Source organism: Porites lutea, chromosome 5 (genome assembly GCF_958299795.1).
Source record: "Porites lutea chromosome 5, jaPorLute2.1, whole genome shotgun sequence".
In the NCBI taxonomy this organism is placed as follows: Eukaryota; Metazoa; Cnidaria; class Anthozoa; order Scleractinia; family Poritidae; genus Porites; species Porites lutea.
In genome coordinates this window covers 21,527,322-21,540,749 of record NC_133205.1, presented here as the reverse complement: position 1 = coordinate 21,540,749, position 13,428 = coordinate 21,527,322, and the positions used below count along the sequence as shown (strand labels likewise).

Here is a 13,428-nt window from a genome sequence, read left to right as displayed (position 1 = left end):
GAGGTAGGTGACAAAAATATCCAGCAGACTGAACAGATTCATTTATTGTGGGAATGATTTCAATTTACAGCAAGGAAAATACTCATACGTTCTCATTACATTATCCTGTCCTTTTGCTCTGTCCTTTCGCTTTATATTTATATTGTGTTCAAAATAAAGACGACCGTGCGTATACAGAAATTAATATTGAATGGTAAGTCACTTTTGGTCATCCAATAAAAGGAAAACAGTATGCGCCGCGTTAACATTAATATTATCTTAAAACGGCTTGGAAACTAAAATTTTGAGGACGTTTTTGGACTTTTTACATTTAGGGCATGAATTTTTCGTCATTTCAGGCCATGGAACCTAAAAATGAGCCTAGCTAGGTGTAAAAAGGGGCAATACGGAGGCAATACGTCCTAGCCGGCATGATCACATGCTGTTTACGGAAAATTCCCTCATCCATGTCAGGAAATTCTGTACCTTATAGCCTCCCCTAGGGCATGACTCAGCAATTGAGGACATTTCTGCTACGTTTTCAATGTTGGTTAGCATGCAAGGATTTTTCCCATGCCTATCGTCAATGATTTGCTCACTGGTAATAGAGGGGATGGCCCCAGAGTGGTTTTGCATTGAAATTGGCATGCAACAGAATTTCGCACGCCCTGTAAGCATAATTTGAGGTTCTGTGACCTTCTCCCCCAGGCCGCGAGAAGCCTAGGTTCTAGTAATAAGTAATTCATACCCAGCAAAATCTCCGGCATGCCGGGCATGCCAAATTTTCTGACATGCCCGGCATGCTAAATTCTCTCAAATGCCGGGCGTGCCATAATCTGGGTCATGCCGGGCATGCCAAAATCGGTCTCTGGCATGCTCTCAACGCACAGGTTATAATTCCTTGAATCTACTGATACTTTAAGCGTGGCTAAAAAAAAAAAAAAAACTAAACAGATCACAGTGCTTATCTTTTGATGTACGGTTACACGATGACGTCATTGCTATTCCTTTCATTTTCATAGATTTGGTTGTCCCAGCGAAGTTTAAATAACAAAAGCTCTAATTTTCAAAAGAAAGTAAAACCCTGAGGGATTCTGCCGAAGTAATAAAACAGCGTCATCGTGGAGATGACCTGTTGGGGGATGCTAAAAACTCCTCACCCCTTTTAATGAGTCTTTAATAGGATTCCCACTTCACATTGCGAATAAAATGGAATTGACTGAAATCAGTAAAAAGAGAGACAGAGACTATTTTCGTTGTATAATAAAATGCATGTATGTTCCATAAGAGCTTTTAAAAATACAAGGTTATAGAATACCTTTCAAAGTTCATTACAAACTGAGCTAAGCCCCAAAATCACTGTTCATTATTCAGTAAATTATGATGTTTGACAATGCAATGTGCTTGAATATAACGTTGCAATTACAAATCTCTCTAACGCAATTTTCCCTACGTTAGAAAAGCTGTTTTTATCTTGTTTCACATTTTGATAAGGAGTCTGAGTTCCTCTTTCTTGTTTTGTAGGCTTGCCAGAGATTAATGTTTTTCTGTCATTACCAGTGTCTGTGTTCTTTGTCTTTAACTCAAAGTAAGTCAGTAATAACTGACAGTATCAAAGAATTGCTCTCTAGAAAAGTAATTATCTCCTAGTCATGTCTGGAAGTTACCTATAACAAAAAAGAAATGGAATGTTAACACATGCAAGGGCAATATGGAAAAAAGAAATAGAACATGTAGAGCTCAGCTTCTCTTAACATATTTTCATACTGGCTTGTTGAGTCTGTTAAAGGTCGCAACTAATTGTCTGAGGCTAATTTCACAAGAGTGTGCAATTGAGATAAATACATGGTAAATAAAATGAAAGAAACGTGGTTTCACATTAGCCAATTTACATTGCGTTGTTCGATGATGTTTACACGCTTTTCTACTGCGAAATAAACCTTTGCATTTGGATTTGCAAGTAAAGATCATACTGAGTTTGACTGACACTTAATTCAACAACAGTTTCATTTTCAAGCAGGCAAGGTGTAGACCCATATAAAGCCGGAATATGTAAAGGAAACTCAGCGAAAACTTTTTCGTATCTTTTTGTGGCGATATTCTCTCACGGCCCGTCAACTGATTAGGGGTTACGAAGAAAAAATAAATTAGGACCAAAGGTTAAAGCCTGTCCGGTTACATCATTTTGTATGTTACCTAGAGTTCTAATAAATAGGTCATAAAATAGGATTTAACGAGAGCGAATTTGTTTCTCAATCGGTGTATAAAAAAGTGAGGCTATCAAATGAGAAGTTTATAGAGTATCAAAATTATTAAATTAAAAGCTCATATAACTAGGAAAATTCCTATATGAAAACAATGCTAGTGACATTAAATTGATCAGATAAAATTCTCAGAAAATATGTCGAATAAAAGCCTCATTGTTTGCTTTTGTTTTTGCGTAAAAGTAAATTTTTCGGCCCACAAAGCAAAGTTGAAAAAGCGACTAAATCTTAGTTTTTTACATTGAGCATGTTTATTAGCTTAGTTTTCGTCCGTTTTAAAAGCTTTATAACCCAATCATAATTTTCGGGCTAAAATAGTACAAAATCATTTCAAAAACCATGTTCATTTAAAGTAGAGCCGGCAAACGTGAACATTTTGTAATTCAAAAGTCGGACCCAGCCAGGTTGTTTAAGCTTAGAATTATTTGCATTTTAGCTTCCTATAAATTTACCAGAATCGCCTCTCAGAGGCTTACTGTAGCAAAGCATTTTGTAGTACACTCGTAGACAAGCAATGTAAGCCTTAAGTCTTTGCTTGGATGAGATGTCCAAAAGAAAAATTAGTTTTGTGGACCTAAACGCACATTCACAGACTGCTTATATTGAGTTGTTTACAACTTTGCATTGACACGCGAAGCATGTTCATTTTTTTAAAGCGAAATCCAAATCTGATTTTGACATTTGATTTACGGATATTTTTTTTTGTCTCCAAAAGTGATTGTAATATCCGTTTGATTGTCTTTCAAACAACAGTCAAACTATGAAGCAAAAATAAGTAACTTTACCAGTACAGTGGAAAAATATGACCGTAGGTGCCAAAAATTATTATACTCGAGCTATAAAATTAGACCTGACTTTTTTTAGCTTTGGTTTCTTATTTTTGAAGTTTTCTCTAGTCTTCTTAGCAGCAGAAGAAGATTACAAGACATACAAACAGAAACAATCCGAAGTGAACGAGATAAACTGAATGCCAAAAGGCTAATTCACGGGTTTTGTTCGATATTCAGGCCTTTTCTTTACCAAATTAATACTAAATTTGTACTTACACAGGGACCGTGGAGGGGGAGGGGCTGGTAGGGCCGCGGCCCCACCACTTTTTTGCGCCTCCGCCCCCACTTTTTGCGTTGAAAAGAAAAATAATTAAAATAAAAAAAGAGACTTCAAACAAGTTTTTTTCCGTCTATATTCCGCTATATTCTCTGTATTTCTTTAATTTCAAACGCCAGGCATTTTGTGGGGCTCTTGTGCTTTTCACGGTAACTGTACCCTGGGACCGACCTACCCCTTGATCAAACGCCATGCCTTGGCCACCCCTTCGCTTCGTTCGGCAGCGTGTTTTGTACTTCCAGCTCCGGCAGAGTTTTTTATCAGTTTTATCAGACGAAATGAAGAACATTACTAGCTTTTTCAAGCCAAACGAAGGTGAGTAGTTGTTTCGAGTTGATAAAAGTTTTATATTTTGTCTTTCTCCTTTCGAATCAATGAAATATTCGATGGCAAGAAGAATTACATTACTTGAACAGTGAACGGCCATAGTTGGAAATTTTTCAGATCACTTCAGTGTAGTGTTTTCTATACTAAAATTGTAATCGCGTCTTTTCTTGCACTGAATCTGAACTGACCGTGTATGTTGGTCGTTTATTAGAGTTAGCTGGGACTTCGTCAAAGTCTGTAAGCTCTGTAGAAAAGACGACAACTCCTTGCAGTGAAAATGGAGAGTTTGAGTTTGACCAGTAAACATTTCAATATATTGTTAAAAGCTCCATTTTTTAAAAGTGCGAGTTGTTTCGTTAAGTGTAATTGGATTTTTGGTGATGGGTTATATATTTAATCTATTTATAATATTCTACTTATTGTCAGCAATCCTATAATTTAGCATACACATTTGCGAGACGGAATGAAAATCGTATGGAGAATTTCGGTATCTTCACTAATGCCGACCTATAAAGAGCAAAAAATACTGGATAAAGTATGCAAAGTCACGCGACAGAAACAAATCAAATACTATGATTTTATTCCTTTTTTCGATTTTCAATATGAAAAAAATCATTTTCAATTGTCAGCCCTCCCACTTTTCACCTTGCTCCGCGGTCCCTGTTACAGTCTCTCGCAGAATCCATTTCTTGTCCAGCATTCACCAACATCTCAACCATGCACCGCAGAAAAAAAAGACAAACAAGTGCGAAGAGACATGACGACATCGTGACGCCACAACTGCCACGCTACAACAAACTAGATTCCTCGTCATCCGAAAACACTTCTGCGGAAATTCGGCCGATTTCGTGCGTGCTCGGGGTATCTTCGGATGACGCAGATGACGTTGCTCAAAGGACTATCGTCAGCAAGGAGTAAAACAGTTTGCGAGATTCGCATAGCCGACAAGGAGCGCACTGAAAAACTAAGCAAAATCTCTCTGAGAAGGCAGTCCAAATTCACCAAATCAGAACGTCTTTGCAGCATTAACTTCGTACTCTCGTACTGACTTGAACGACCTGGTAAGCTTCATTTTCACCAGTCTTTTAATGCTGTTGACCGGGAAACATTCCGACGCGATAAAACTTAAGCATGGATAAGTTTATACTGAGAAGATTTGTTATCTTATTGTTTAAGACGCTTTTCCGCGATCAAATTTAAATCTGGACCCAGAAATGTCAGTATCGGTTTGAAATAAAAGGATTAATCTTTAATTGCAAGTTAAGAATTCTATTTTATGCGTGAATAATGTTGTTTTGTTGTGCTTTTTATTTATAAATCCAGGCTTCTCTCTTCAGTTTTGCCAGTCGATCCCGTGACACACATTGTGACAAACATGACTTTTTTTGTTATAATCTGCATTTATTGCCATGCATAAAACCTGTAACTTCAAGCTCCTTAAGATATATTTGGCGATTACATGTGATTCGCAGGATATGATGCTGAAGCGAAAATCAAAATCAGTCTCGCTGGGCATGCCAATTTCTTGCCTGGCATGCCGGGCATGCCAAACCAAATGGCTTCACCATCGGCATGCCCCGGCATGTCAAACCAGAGGAGCAAAAACTGGGAATGAATTATCAACCCGGCGAGAGATCTGGGACCTAAGTTTAGCTGGGTCAATTTTGGGCTGCGAGGGCATGAACCAATTTTTTCCATGCCTATGAGATGTTATTTCTAAGTACCAATGTTCCCTTGAATTTTGTCATGCCTAAATGTATAAAATTTTCCCTCTCTCATTAATCCTCAGACTGGATGCGATTTTTACGCTCGCTAGGTATGTTCAACTGAAAATCATGCCCATACCCTTATTCAAAACAAAATGCTATCAAATTTTAGTTTCCAAGCCGTTTTAACTTGTTAACGAAAAACAAGTTAAAAAAAATGAACTGTAAAAACATTTTTTCATCAATGTAGTTCTGAGTCGGTTGAAAAATTCTCGGCATAGGAAAAATCATCCAGATATAGGCCTTACACGGTGGGAATAAATCACATAACAAGAAGCTGAAGGCCTATCATTCTCACTTAGCGGACTTCTTCATGATTCAATTCTAGCCGGCTACGCGTAGCGAGACACCCCCACCCCTAAAAAAAACAGGGGAGGAAACGTCTGCGAAAAGGTGGTGGGCATCGATACAGATAGGCTAAATCCCGTCCACATGAATTAAATGAAAAGGCTAGATAAATGACTAATAGCTATTATTCCAGAATTTTGGCTAAGTACATTGAAGTTTGAAATTAAAAAAGCAGAAACACAATTTAAAAAAACAGTTAGGTCCAAGCTAGAAAATGCTTTCTAATTTCTTGTTTTCCAAGCCAAAAAATGTAGGAAATGCTTAGTGTCGACCGACCATCGACCGAGTGTCGACCAATTACTGACCGATACATCGGTCAAGTATCGACCAACTATCGACCAACTATCGGCGAAGTGTCGGCGAAGTGTCTGCGAAATGTCGGCGAAGTGTCGGCGAAAAGTCGGCGAAGTGTCGGTGAACGAAAGGCTATATCGGCCGAGACACATCTGGAACGACTATCGACCGTGTCTCTACCGAGTGTCGACCCACTATCGACCGACTATCGACCGACTATGACCGACTATCGACCGCTATGTCGACCGAGTGTCGACCGAGTATCGACCGAGTGTCGACCGAGTGTCGACCGAGTGTCGACCGACTATCGACCGAGTGTCGACCGCTATATCGACCGCTATATCGACCGATATGTCGGTCGACATTACCCACAGTAAACAAGATCCCATTATTGTGCAATCTAATGTCACGAAATCTAACTTCTTTGCGCTACAAATGTCAATTTCTAATTAATATTTAATCACAGAATAATCAAGTTTAGCATCACCTATTTCTTTCCCGACACTTGGGCAAGTTTACAACAATGTTTCAAATTAAAAATAGACATGGTTGTGATATGAAGGTTATCGCCCCTGTGTAAGGTAATCCCGACTTCGGAATCCAGGAAATTTTTGCCGGCTTGTGAAATCCGGAATCCTAGGCTTTCAAATCCGGTAGCCTGTGTGCACACCCCCCTCCCCACTCCGATTTTTCCTGAGGGGAAGAGGGGGTGTGTACACAGGCTAAAATCCGGAATCACGCCAACGATTAAATCGGGAGTCCAAATTACTGGAGATACATTCCAAGAAGATTGATCCCCCGTACAAGGGGATTCGCTGAGACTAATCGCGTATGTTTCACTTAAAACACGAAAAACCGCACTTGGAAAGTCTCCCCAGTGTATAGGCCTGAATCGTGTTGTAAACAGTTTTTGAAGGTGTGACCAGGCCAACACGGCTTTATTTACGCACACTTTTGCATTTAAGAAGTTAACATTGGCACAAACGGAAAGTTCTAAATAGGAATAGTCTCGTGAAATTTCAAAAGGGTTATTATCAATAAAAAAAAATAACTAATTCTTAAGCGTTGATTTGCCGCATTGTTTCTCAAATATCATGATTTTGGTCTTTTTGAGATGTATGGAGAGTTTTCAGTTTTTGAAGTATTGCTGAAAGAAGATATTTAGGCTTGTTTGAAGACCAGTAGACTACTTGAGAATAAAATTAGATCATTAGCATAGAATAAACAGCTTAATGGTGAACCATTTGGGAGAATAATTTGCTCAATAGAATAACATGCTTTTAATAGATTGGGAATTTCATTCAAATATAAATTGAACAGCAGAGGGGAAACTAAGGACACATCCTTGTCGTACATCTCTTCCATAAGTAAAATAATCAGTTCTTTTCTTCCCAAATTTTATGCTACATTTCGTAAGTGAATACATATTTAAGAGAATGTTATAGACAGAACCCGTGATGCCGTAACAGGTCCATTTATACCAGGAAAAATAAGACGCGTCTTAAATAAGAGGCGAACTGGACCATTTATACGAGTGAGCATGTCTTATCTAAGACGAAAACAGCTCGTATAAATGGTTTGCGTCTTATTTCTGTTCTTGACTTACTTTTTAAGTGTAAGTTTATAACACGAAGATAGCAATTTGATTAGTAAATATAAATTGTGATAGTTTAAAGTTAAAAGGGTCTACTCACACCCGCCGGTCAACGCATTTGTCCAGGAGGTCTGCTATCGCCTTCTCCTTACATAATAACAAGATATCCTTTTCCTCCGCGATGGACCAAGTGTTTCTTTTTGCCTTTAACGGTGAGCTCGTTGTAATTGAGCGAAGAAAAAAATAAAGAACTTTTCCCCGCCAGTAGCCTGCCAGTCCGCCGCGGGGCAAGCGATAATTTTCCCGCCAAAAGTTAACGTATGCGTACTATGCGTTCGCGCCTTATGTAAGACGCGAAGGAAGCGAAGGTCATTCATACGAAGTTTTTCCCGTCTTAAGAAAGACGCGTCTTATCTAAGAACAGGTAGTAAGGGCTGTTCTAAAATAAGACGCGTCTTAGCTAAGTCGCGTCTTATTAGTCAAAAGCTTTCTTTAAAGCCAAAAGCTTTCTTTAAATCTATAAAACAACAGAGACGAGTTTACCTTTAGGTGGTGAAGTATTGATAAGAATGTAACCCATCAGTGCGAAATCCTGGGAGAAATCCAATCTGGGAAGGATGTACTGTAGCAGGTTGCACTCTTGTATCAAACTGAGTAATATGGAACAAAATAAATTGCTTATAAACAGCTAGAGACACAAATTCCACTGTAGTTCGAAGGATCAGTGAAATATTAGTCACGTGACCTGCAAATGATCGTTAACATTCAAAGTGTTCAAATTAAAACTGAGGAAAGAAAATGAAAAGCACCAAATATTCTTAGGCACCAGTGTTTTTACGATGGCCTGGATATTATGATTAGTAAAATCCAACTAGCGGTCTATTATCAATGCTGTGTTCTGATTGGTTGAGCTACTAGTAGGCTATATGTTATAGCCCACCAGTGGCGAAAAGCGCCGGCTTTGAAAACCAAAACAATGGCGGCTGAATCGATCGCGTTTTGCTAGGAAAGGTTGTTTTGTCTCGATATTTTTGAGCAACTAGCTGGATTTTACTAAAACAATTATTCCTCGAGCCCTAATGGGTTCTGAGTCAATAGCCTATTCGGCCTTCAGCTTCATGGGCTATTGACTCAGAGTCCATTCGGGCTCGAGGAATAATTGTTGAATAGCCCTGCATGTTTGCCTAAGTGGAGCAAGGATTACGAAATAAACAGAAACAGGTCACGTGACTTTAATAACTCTTAATAAAAATGCTTTAATCCACCTTGCAATCTTGCAAGGCTAATTGACAATTCAGACAGTTTCGCTGACAATTTGATGACAAGTATTTTTAGCCTGAAGTTCAATAACCTTGCCCCGTTTGAAAAAACAGGTTTTGTGACGTCACGGTCCAAGGAATGTCACGTGACGGTATATTTTAAAGAATGATCTATTGAGTGAACGGTTCACTGCCTTACTACTGGAAAGGTATCAAAATAAAAAGAATTTCACGGTTTTATGATCCTCGCAGAAAATTGAATATTAATTTAAGTTTATTTAACAATTATTCCTCGAGCCCTCATGGACCTTCATTCGGCTTTCAACCTCATGGGCTATTGACTCAGAGGCCATGAGGGCGAGAGGTATAATTGTTTTAGTAAAATCCAACCAGTTGGTCAAACATATCGTGACAAAACAACTTTAGCTAGCAAAACGCGATTCAGCCGCCATTTTTTTGGCTTTCCAAGCCGGCGCTTTTCGCTACTAGTATCTACTAGGGGGCTATAACATATAGCCTAGTAGTAGCTCAACCAATCAGAACGTAGCATTGATAAAAGACCACTAGTTGGGTTTTACTAAAAAGTAGTATAATCTAACATTGGCCTGGTTAAGTCAAAGAGAAGAGTACCTTGCAGGTTCTTTGGGCTACAGGTAAGTACACCCTCCATTGGTAAAGTTCTTTATTATTTCAAAAGCAGGCAGATCCGATGATGTTCCGAGCCCATAGAGCACATATAACATTAGCGAAGTTGAGTTTATTAGTAGTCAATATGTAGACCACAGATGCAATGAATTCACCCCTTGCTATTGATGAAGAGCAGGCTTAACAGGTTTCCAGCTGGCGTTCAACGTCGCCCCGAGTCAGCTGGGTCACGGTGATCACGCCTTGGTTTTTACGATCACTTATGGCTCCGCTTAATCAAGCACCCTTAACCGAGGCAAAAAAGGTTCAACAAGCTAAGGCCGAGGCAAAGCAAGGTTCAATATTCCTTACGATGACAGATACCTCGCACATTCATTTTTTATACAAATTGAACACTTTTCAAGATCTTCAGTCCTTGCAAACCGGTGAGGAGTACACTAGAACAATCTATACAGCTCAGTATCATTGCTCTTAAAATCGTTGTTTGTTTGCTATGGTTAATTTACATATGCCCTGATTTGCCTACGACAAAAACAAACTGAAGGAATAAGCAACATAAAACAGTCCTGAGAAGCCTTTTGAAAGAACTGCCTTACTTTAAATACAAAGGAAATTTAGCGGATTTTCATGTCCGGTTTTTGCTTAGGAGTAGGTTATTTTGAATTTGTCCCAACGCCTCTAGCTTTCGGAGGCGTTGGAATGTTTATTGATGAGACACTTCATTACGCCGTCCTTAGGGCCCATTCACCGTAACGTAATGTAAACTAAGGCTTGAAAAACCACTGCAAAAACCGTGAACGATGAATGTGGCTCAAAGTTGGATCAAACAAGATCGTGATCAGTCGAAAAAGATAAAAATAGAATTAAAGTAAAAAAGACTACTGCAAAGACTGATCAAACAACGTGAAAAAGGCTGAGGTATACAGTCATGTAATATTCATTATCCCCTGCGATGACGTATTAGGCATTATAAGAATAACTAATGCAAAGTTGTCAGTTCATAAAGAGTGTCAGTGAAAGTGGTCAGCCCTCCCACCCTCCCTCTCTCGGACATATTTAGAACTTGGAGTCCTTTGTCGTGTCCCTCGACAGGGATCTCGTCCCATACCTTAATTCTAATTAGTCAGGTAAAGGGATAATGAACTTTTTACTTGGAGCTGGGGTTAAGGCTTTCCACAAGTTGCTCAGCAACGTTTTGGCAACTTCTCGTAATTCAAGCAACGTTTTTCGTTTCGAGCAACTTTTTGCATTCTGAGCAATCTCTCTAGCTATCTTCTAATTCTGAGATATCAGAGCAGCTTTTAGTGCTTCAATTGGCCTTTCTTCCATATTTCACAATGTTTCAGTAGACAATTAAAATTTGGCGTGGAAGACTAGAACGGGCTCTTTAACGAAGGGTATGGCTGGGGACGAGTCAGGATGACAAAGATGAGATCAGTGGGGTGAGTTGAGAACCACTACGACTCTAGGGTGGGGAGGGTGGATCCTTGGTACCAAAAACCTATTTAGCTGAGGGCCGTAAGAGAAGCCATATTTAAATAAATTCAGCTTGGTAACGATTTGGACGATGCCCATATTTCAGGTTAGTTTTGTGTAAGATAGCTTGTCGAGGGATCCTAACCACTCTCCCTTTTATCCACCATACAGGATGCTTTGCATGTTTTGAAGGGTAAAAAGAGAGATGATGCCAAGAAAGACCATCATTGGTTTCGCTGGAGGCCTCCTTTGTGTGTTGTCACTGGTTACCATTTTTTCTTTTTACTCGGTCAATCTGCGTTTGAATCATGCGATGATAACTCCAACGAAAGTAGGGTGAGCAAAATGTTATTTCCATGATTATATTAAACCCCCAGGGGTACTCCCTTATACAAGCCATATGGATATGTGTCCGACCCTAAGGGTATGGTTTTTGCGCCATTTTGGTCTGGAATCAGGTATGGAAATGTATGAACGTATTTATCTGTCGTTTCAATGCCAAATGAATATGAAAGAAAGAGTAATATGCACACTCAATTTGTTGTTGTCCTAATCCTAATAATGACATAATTTGTGCCTGTGTAAACATATATGTTACGTTTTGTCTAGCCATTAATTACAGAAATGGCTGCGAGCCTTTTATAAGAAAACCTCCGACCGCACTTTGAACCTCCCCCAGGTCTGAAAACGGGTGTGGAAAATGACATTTTTTGGTCTGAAATGGGGTCAGGATTTGGAGAACCGAGCAACTTCACCGAGTATGCCTGCCCTTTTTGTTAATCTGAACAAAGTCCTTCAGTCCAGTACCTCTCGGACGACCTGTGAAGGCTGTATATGTACCGTAAATCCTCTATTAAAGCCCCCCCCCCCCCCCCCCTCTCAAATAAGCCCCCTCCGTCTAATAAGCCCCCTTTTTAGGGGAAGAAAGTTAATAAGCCCCCCCTCCTCTCTGTTAAACCCCCCCTCTGCCCTCCTCTATTTATCATTTACTAATAAATGATAGATTGAATTAATCAACCTCGTGTGACTGGTCGAAGATGGTTTATTTACCAACTGGGAGATCGGATTTGATTCTGATCCTCGGCTGCATGACCTAAAACTTCTTGTACCTGAGCTTTTCCACTTTGCATTCTAGTTCTTTATGGAGAACTGATGCCATTGTTGTTTCTAAATCAAATAAGTCCCCCGTCTCTATTAAGCCCCCCCTCAAATGGGCTTGAAATAAATAAGCCCCCCCGGTTGGCTTAATAGAAGATTTACGGTAAGCGTTTGCAGTGAATGATTTATACTTTTACCTCAGGCCCAGCTGATGCAGGGAACACAGTGAAACAATTCAAAACACTGAGTTCGTTTATAAGACTGTCTTGTTATCATAACTGCAATATTTCCGCCTAGGTGTAAGAAAGTAGCTAAGTCATTTTTTTTTATCAGAAAAGATGGTCTTGAGTTAGTTCAATTATATCTGCAGGGAGCAAAATCCGAAGTCGGGATGTCTTCCTTGTCATCGCATTGTGTTTCTTAAGACTCATAAAACTGGTTCAAGCACTGTGACCAACATCCTCTTTCGCTATGGAGACAAGAGAAATCTTACATTTGTTCTTGGACATCACCATCTAGGCTGGCCATCAAGATTCCTCGCATCTCGCACCCTTCCTCTTTCCCGCCAGCCTAACATTTTGTGCAGCCACACAAGATTTAACAAAAAGCCTATGAACTGGCTTTTTCCCCCAGAATCCAGCAAGTACGTAACAGTTCTTAGAAATCCGGTAGATCATTTCGAGTCTACCTTTAACTATTACAAACTGGGTCGAACATTTGGTTTCGGAACTGACCCCGTCAATTCGCTGGAAAATTTTCTAGAAAGACCGATATCATTTTTTAACATATTCAACAATAGTTATGATAAGAACAGAATTAGCTTCATAAGGAACTTAATGATGTTTGATTTGGGTTTAAGCTACAGATATTTTCAAAATTATACAGCTGTTAAGAACTACATTAACTTCCTAAACAAAGAATTTGATTTGGTTATGATTATGGATTATTTTGACGAATCACTGGTGTTGTTGAAGAGGCTTTTGTGTTGGGAAATAGATGATATTTTGTACGTGAAGCTCAATGAAAGAAAAGCCAACGAAAAGGCAACTCGTCTGAGTGGCAGAGTTCAGGACAACATAAGACGGTGGAATAAGGCAGATGTGCTGTTATTCAATTATTTCAATGCAACTTTTTGGAAAAAAAGTAGAAAGAGAGGGTTCAGGGTTTTATGAAGACCTCTCCGCTTTCCGTGAAAGGAGATTGAAGATTCAGAAATTGTGTTTTGAGAGCAGAACTAAAATAGAGCTGATTTGGGGGAACAAATATGTGAA

At 39.3% G+C, this 13,428-nt stretch overlaps 1 protein-coding gene and 1 pseudogene across 1 annotated transcript in view; both read left to right on the top strand.

Moving 5' to 3' along the window:
- The window catches only part of LOC140939250 (aldehyde dehydrogenase 1A1-like), a 199,714-nt gene that overhangs the window by 105,673 nt on the left and 80,613 nt on the right, over nt 1–13,428 (top strand). The gene's annotated exons all lie outside the window — the stretch shown is intronic.
- The window catches only part of LOC140938079 (galactosylceramide sulfotransferase-like), a 1,893-nt pseudogene continuing 244 nt past the window's right edge, over nt 11,780–13,428 (top strand).